Source organism: Octopus bimaculoides, chromosome 7 (assembly GCF_046866305.1).
Source record: "Octopus bimaculoides isolate indiv1 chromosome 7, ASM4686630v1, whole genome shotgun sequence".
In the NCBI taxonomy this organism is placed as follows: Eukaryota; Metazoa; Mollusca; class Cephalopoda; order Octopoda; family Octopodidae; genus Octopus; species Octopus bimaculoides.
The window spans coordinates 9451447-9458946 of NC_142934.1; the positions used below are offsets into that span (position 1 = coordinate 9451447).

Genomic DNA, 7500 nt, shown 5'->3' on the forward strand with positions numbered 1-7500 from the left:
AATTTGTATACTAAATTGACTAATGAATGCATTATATTGACTGGTGAAAAATATTATTCAAATTGATTTAGTTTTCCACGCGATATCAAGTACGGGTATTTCTTCAATATATTTTTGCCCATTGCATGAAGGGACGTGGCTTAGTGGTGAGGGGTCTTCGGCTCACGATTGTAAAATAGTGAGTTCGATTTCTGGTGGTGCGTTTTATGTCACAACACTTTATTTCACGTTGCTCCAGTTCACTCAGCTGGCAAAAATGATTTATACCCGTAAACCAAAAAAGCCAGCCTTGTCATATTCTGTCTCACACTGAATCTCCCTAAGACCTGCGTTAATGGTGTTTGCGGAGTACTCAGCCACTTGTACGTTAATTTCACGAGCAAGTTGTTCCTTGATCTGATCAAGAGGAACGCTTGCCGTCGTAACCGACAGAATACCATGTCCATAGAAAATGAACATCGTATTCTGTCCATTGTAAATGTTTATCGGTGCTCCTTTGGCGTGTGATCTACAGAGGAGATTACTTAAGGTTGCTTTTAAAATTATTTTATACATAGACTCAGGCGTGGCTGTGTGGTAAGTAGCTTGTTTACCAACCACATGGTGTCGGGTTCAGTCTCACTGCGTGGCACCTTGGGCAAGTGTCTTCTACTTTAGAAGCTGAAAGTAAAAAAGTAACCAAAATTTATCTCTTTTAAATTGTAGATCACACACCAAAGTGGTACCTTTCTTTTTCTTAAGAAATGTTGTGAATTTAGTGCTGGTTTCTTGTAAAAATGCAACGGCCTTCGTCGCTGATCACATATTAAGAATCTTTAGCCAACATCTTATAGGTTTTTAAAAACTGAAAGTAAAAAAAGTAACCCAAAGTAATCTTCTTTGTAGATCACACGTAGATCTATGATAAATTGTATCGTGCATGTAGATTCGTTAAAAGCTAACGATTCTCTCTGTCATTACTCCGAGTTAGTTTGCTTTGTGTGTTCGTTCAACCCTGTTTAGACTGTAAGAGATTTCTAATCTGAAGTGAAGATGACTAGAATCCAGTTACATTTGAAAAAAGCATACTCAGTGAGAAACTCGGAGTAATGAGATGAATCACTAGTTTCTAACAAATCAATAATATCAATTGAATATAATCGTTCAAATTTTGGCAAAATGCCGGCAATTTGGGGAAGAGGGGTGAACGTCGATTGTATCAACCCCAATAATTGATAAATGTTTTATTTTATCGGCTCCGAAAGGATAAAAGATGAAGTTGACCTCGGCGGTATTTTGAGCTCAGTACGTAAAAAGCTGGAAGATAGGCCGCTAAGCATTTTGTCCGACGCTCTAATGATTCTGCCAGCTCTTCGCCATATATATGGGGGATGCAATGGGCCAGTGGTTAGGGCAGCAGATTCGCGGTCGTATGATCGCGGTTTCGATTCCCAGACCGGGCGTTGTGAGTGTTTATTGAACGAAAACACTTAAAGCTCCACGAGGCTCCGGCAGGGGTGTGGTGGCGAACCCTGCTGTACTCTTTCACCACAGCTTTCTCTCACTCTTTCTTCCTGTTTCTGTTGCGCCTGCATTTCAAAGGGCCAGCTTTGTCACACTCTGTGTCTCGCTGAATCTCCCCGAAAACTACGTTAAGGGTATACTTGTCTGTGGAGTGCTAGCATTCAGGTGGAATATCAGATCTGAAGATAACCAAAGAAGCGTAGCTCTCCTCTTTTTCCACAGACGCCAGAGAACTTGCAACACTGTCATGGACGCTGCTGTCCTTTTCTAAGTCATAGGGAAGAAGAGACACGAGTAAACGAACTCCAGGGTTCCAGCTCAAATAAAATAATCTAGAGCTTCATTAAGGATCGAAAGCAATAAATACAAGAATGCTATATCACAGGCGTCATATTATTTAGATTAGTCGCGTGGTTATTAATTTTGTCTGTCACTTTGATTAAAATCTTTAACTGTAATTATTAGTAAAGCGTCTAGACATTTCGACTACTACGCCTCTCTTGCTGTTTCTATCTTTTATGAACTAGGAAACAGTAGATTTGTAATCATATCTTGTCTCTGTCTCCTGAGTCTTGGAATAGATTGATAACATTAATATCTTAACTTTTAGTTCTCTACTGTTTTTATATTTGGGTTTCAAGATTCTTGGTGTGAATTCGTGTGTTGAAACAGATTTTGTTGCATTTCGGGAGAGTCATTATCCCAGTAATAAATACACGCACTGGTAAATTACTTAGCGGCATTTCGTCCGGCTTTACGTTCTGAGTTCAAATTCCGCCGAGGTCGACTTTGCCTTTCATCCTTTCGGGGTAGTAAAATAAGTACCAGTTTTCCTTTACTCCGAAATTGTTAGCCTTGTGCCAAGATTTCAAACCAATACATATATCTGATAGATTTGTAACCATCCAATTCTTGCTGCCGTCTCTTGGGAAGATTTTCACTATTGTTGTCTCAAGTTCTTGGCTCCGACAGTACAACCTTCATGTTTGGTGGTTGGATGTACCATTTTCGATAAAAAATAAAAATTAAAAAGAAGCAAACTCGTTTCTATCCTGTCTACAAGTTCTTCATTCTTTGCAACTATATTTTATCACTACACTGTTATGGAACATAATCGACTCCTTTCTATGTTTTCCTTCTTTACGCCAATCCTCATTATATTAGTAATAAGTGCCTTGAGTTAAAATTTTCTCAGTTCCGTTATCCGATTCCTGCTGACTCCTCTTACTCAGAAATTACAGAAGCTATGTCTGTGTCTATAAGTTCAGCATAATTTCTTCGTACATATCATAAGAATGGACGATGGATAGACAACAGTTTCGAACTCCGAGATTAAGCCGTATCCGCTCGTTTAATTAAACCATTAAGCATAGCTTAGCTGATCTGCTACGGTTGCTTCCCGTTCACTACAACGTAGCTGGATTAACTAATTGATATGTCAAACAATTATGATTATCAATGCCAGACAGTTGTAATTATCTGCATATACAGGCGCAGGCGTGGCTGTGTCGTAAGCAGCTTGCTTACCAAGCACATGGCTCCGGGTTCAGTCTCCCTGCGTGGCACCTTGAGCAAGTGTCTTCTACTGTAGCCTCAGGCCGACCAAAGCCTTGTGAGTGGATTTGGTAGACGGAAACTGAAAGAAGCCTGTCGTATATACATACATACATACATACATACATACATATATATGTGTGTGTGTGTGTGTGTGTGTGTGTGTGTGTGTGTGTGTGTGTGTGTGTGTGTGTTCGCCCCTCCACCTTTTGACAACCAGTGCTGCTATGCTTATATCCCTGTAACTTAGTGGTTCAGCAAGAGAAATCTATAGTACCAGGCTTAAAACAAAAGGTACTGTGGTCAATACATTTGACTATTAATTCTTCAAGGCGGTGCCCAAGCATGGCAGCAGTCTAATGATTGAAACAAGTAAAAGATAAAAGATATCGATAGTACTAGTAAGACCCAGCAAAATCAGAGCTTTCAGAGTGAACGCGCCACAAAACCCCGGGGGCTCACTTCAAATGCCTCGCAACGTGCCTACCTGCCTTATTTCTTCGCTACTCTACCACCTCCTGGTATACTGATCTAAGGTTTGTTTTCCCCTCCTCTCGAGTCCACGTATCTACCAGCTTTTCTACATCCAATAGCAATTTTCTTTCTCCGATATTTCTCGTAAATTATTCAGCTGCTATTCAATAAATAATTCCACCAATTAAACAGCAACAATTAAAATCGTTAACCTCATCCACTCCCTCTCATTTACTTAATACACATCACCGAGGCAAAATCTCTTTATTGTAAATAAATTAAACAGTATCAAAATATTTTATTTAACAAAAATCTGTTCATTTTCATTACAGATTCTGAAGATCTACTGATACACTTTTATCTTCTTCATTAGACGGTCCTCATCATGCTTCACAGGATATGAATCGCATGATAGATTTACTGTATTAAGAGCAACAGATTTCGTTCCATCAATCAATCGACTGATACATCTTCTGTGGTGCTCATTAGAAGAAGAAAAAAAACATCCCACCTGTTCGTGAAGTCACTGATCCATATCTAGTCTGGTAACATTCATGTACTCTAACATTTGACCAAACAACACATCAGGTATGCTTCTCGTTTTTTTTTTTTGTTCCTTTTAACCTGCGCTTCTTTCCGTTTTCCTTTCCTTTCTTTATAAGCATATTTCCATTGAAAATGCTCAAGCAACTACTTTTCATTCTTGACTAGAAGCTATTTATCAAACGACGATTTTTCAGCTTCGGTCTATCAGATGTATATCTTTTTATATTCTCTCATTATATTGAATTCTCTCTCTCTCTCTCTCTCTCTCTCTCTCCCTATATATATATGTATATAGGCGCTGGAGTGACTGTGTGGTAAGTAGCTTGCTTTCCAACCACATGGTTCCGGGTTCAGTCCTACTGCATGGCACCTTAAGCAAGTGTCTTCTACTATAGTCTTAGGCCGACCAAAGCCTTGTGAGTTGATTTGGTAGACGGAAACTGAAAGAAGCCCGTAGTTTATATATATGTGTGTGTGTGTGTGTGTGTGTGTCTCTCTATCTCTCTCTCTCTCTCTCTCTCTCTCTCTCCCTTTGAGCGTCTGAAAAAGTTGTGTGCAGTATTTGTTCCGGCTCTTTACGTTGTGAGTTCAAAAGCCACCGAGGTTGGCCTCACCTGTCATTTTTTCGAGGTCGATAAAATAAAGTACAAGTCGAGTACTGAGATCGATGATATCGATTAACACTCTTCCCTAAAAACTGCTGGCTTATGACTCAATCGGAAACCATTGTAATTGTTGTTGTTGTTGTTGTTGTTTAATACAACAACTTCGCAGGTGAAAGTAACAAGGTGTCACCTGTCCACAATCAATTGACTAAGGTAACACTCTTCATCTAGATTTCGAGAACTCTGCGAGAACGTTATGCAATTCCAAGCAACACTGTTTTCTGTGTATGCTCTATCTTTGCATTTAATCGTATCTTTTCAATCCAGTCTGTGAGCTTGATCCTTACAAATCCCGAGGCTCCAACAACAACAGGTACAATACTCACCTTGTTTCAATAACCGCAGTTTTATTATCTCCCGTTCCATTATACCTGACCTGCTGCTTCTCTTCTTTTTCCGATAATCTGTAATCACCCGAGTATGCAATATCTATCATTAAACAGGTTTTTTTTCCCCTCTGTTGTTCACAACCACTACATCCGGCTTTCGATTTCACAATCTCATTGGATAATACATCCTTACCAGTATCCTTACCTTGTGCTCATATCACGTTTTTGCTCTATCCAATCCATACTTGCCACACAGCCTCCAATGAACCGTTCTTGCAATATTATCGTTTCACTTTTTAAGCTAGCTTCGTCCACTCGTTTACAGTGTGCTACACAGTCACAACGCATAACTTACACTTGTCACTTTCTGCTGCCTTGTTAATCTTGCATTTTGGTGTAATTTGTCTTAAATGCATGTACACATTGTATTCAAAATCTCGCCTGAACCAAATTGTGCAAGAGAATTCAAATATAATTCCGAAATCATGAGTTTTCGTCTTGAAAAAGAACTATCAGAGGACACACACAAAATGCTCTATAGATAACTTTAAAGGTAATGGGAACTACTTCCAGACCATCCACTGAAGGATATTGTGATGAATTAGTATATATTTCAAGCTATTATATTATGCAAGTGTATGAATACATAAAGTTTTCATTTTACACAGTAGCGTAAAAAGACCGTTCGTTATATTAGTACGGTGACATAAATACTCTAAACTTTTCAACCTATACCTTAATGACTTTCAAAATCAGTCATTCTTCATCTTAAATAACTAATTAATACGCTCTTCTTGGTATTTCTTCTTTAATGCATCATAAATGATCGTTCTTAAAACTTTCTTAGAATTTTCTGGGGTTTTTTTTTCTCGCGGATGCCTGTTAAATATTAATAAAGCATAAGTACTTTTGGTATTCATACACGCGGTGTGTTCTGGTGGCCGATTTTTGGAGGGAAGACAATCATATCTAGATCAATTTTGGCGGGATTCGAAGCTTGAATTTCAAATTAAAGATTAATGAAAAAGTTGCGCAGAGTATACATATTTAATATTCCTTTTTTCTTACACACTAGAAATACCTTTAAATTTCTAGTCGCAGGTAAGCATTTATGCCATTTCATCCTTATTTGAAATCATCAGTATGGCATAACCGGAGGCAAATAGATTACACTAAATTAAACATTTTACGAAGTTAGTTTTTATAGAGAGAAAATGGTGATAGTTGGTACGTATGTTTGTCAATACCCCTGTACAGTTTAGTTACCTTGTATGGTTCTTCTATCCCATTTAGCTTTATACCACACTAAGTTAAAGCTTTAAAACCAGTTCTTGTCGTTTTACGCAGCTACGGCCATCAATAGATTATTAGAGGCGGGCTTTTACTAAATTAGTATACAGTCATAGCTTGATACCTCTTACACTTGTGACAATGACTTAAACATGTCTGGAGGTGTCTCTAATCAAAGATCAAATTCACTTCACAACATTCTCCTTTACTATTCAGTTCTTAATCAATTAGAATTTCACAGTTTACTCGCTTACCTTCCTTGAAAAGAATTATCACTAATGCTTATGATTCTTCTCTTCATTACGGCTCTAATTTTAATTGCTGTGTTTTTTTCTTTTGCCGGTTAGAGGGGGCTTACTACATTATGTTTGCTCTCTCACCGCTTAACTAAAAGATATCAAAGAGAGAGAGAGAGAGAGATCGTTACCACAGATTCGTTCTTAAACATTTAATTAGTCCTTATGTCTAGTCAAAAAAAAAGAAGAAAGCAATGCTAACCCTTTGCATGTCCTGCATATCACATATGATAAACAGGACATATTTCCCTGGCATCCATGCATGTATAATAGTCATTACAAATTTTTTCAACTTCGAGAGTAACTTAGGACTATGAAAAGATAGCTTTATATTACTCAGAACATATGAAACAAGGCTAACTAAAAGTCTGAAAGCAGATATGGATATTTAGGATAAACTTATGAAAATGGCTTGGGCAGAAAACGGACAGGTATGTTAGCTTATTCGCCGCTTAAGCGTGTTCTTGACTATAAAATATAAAAGAGACTGAATTGTCCAACGGATTCGTTCTTATTCATTTAATGAGTCCTTGAAACGAGGTAGAAGAAACATCAATATTAATAGTTAATACATAATATTGTTGTGATATATTATAAATAGTCTGTAATACTGATTTCTCATTCTGTTTCATTTTTTTCTTTCTTTTGCATTTGTACGTGACCACAAATTTGTAAAGGAGTGTGATTATCAACTCTGTTTTTTCTCATTCTATTATTAAGACATTTAAAAAAAGGCAGCGAGCTGGCAGAAACGTTAGCACGCCGGTCGAAATGCTTGGCGGTATTTCGTCTGCCGCTACGTTCTGAGTTCAAATTCCGCCGGGGTCGACTTTGCCTTTCATC

At 37.9% G+C, this 7500-nt stretch overlaps 1 protein-coding gene across 3 annotated transcripts in view; it reads left to right on the forward strand.

Moving 5' to 3' along the window:
- LOC106884449 (tektin-3) overlaps positions 1 to 7500 on the forward strand; it is a 55918-nt gene that overhangs the window by 3174 nt on the left and 45244 nt on the right. For all 3 annotated transcript variants that reach the window (XM_089354728.1, XM_089354729.1, XM_089354730.1), the window contains exon 2: positions 3864 to 4119. The gene's annotated coding sequence lies outside the window, so the exon portion shown is untranslated. The remainder of the gene's footprint in view (positions 1 to 3863; positions 4120 to 7500) is intronic.